Below are 330 nucleotides of genomic sequence, written 5' to 3'. Positions count from 1 at the left end.
CCCAGCCCCCCCCCCCGCCGGCGGGCGGGAGAGGCCCCGTCTGTGTATACATGCTGCGGCTAGCGAGAGGAAATGAAAGAAAAAAAGAAATAAAGTTTAAATATTTTGTTTTTAAAATATTAAATTAAATGAATTATAGAAAATAAAAAAGAAAAATAAACATACAAACAAAAAAAACAACACAGCTGCACGTGCTGCCTGCCCCCCCGGGTCGAGCGAAACCAATGGCCTAATGAGGGTAGAGAAGTATTTATCTGTTTATTTTTTATTTTCTTTTTTATTTAAATATTAAAATACAAATAAAATAAACTATTTTAAACAATTTTTTCT

Source organism: Eimeria mitis, genomic scaffold, assembly GCF_000499745.2.
Source record: "Eimeria mitis Houghton genomic scaffold, Emh_scaff1390, whole genome shotgun sequence".
Classification (NCBI taxonomy): domain Eukaryota; phylum Apicomplexa; class Conoidasida; order Eucoccidiorida; family Eimeriidae; genus Eimeria; species Eimeria mitis.
This window is presented reverse-complemented; position numbering follows the sequence as displayed.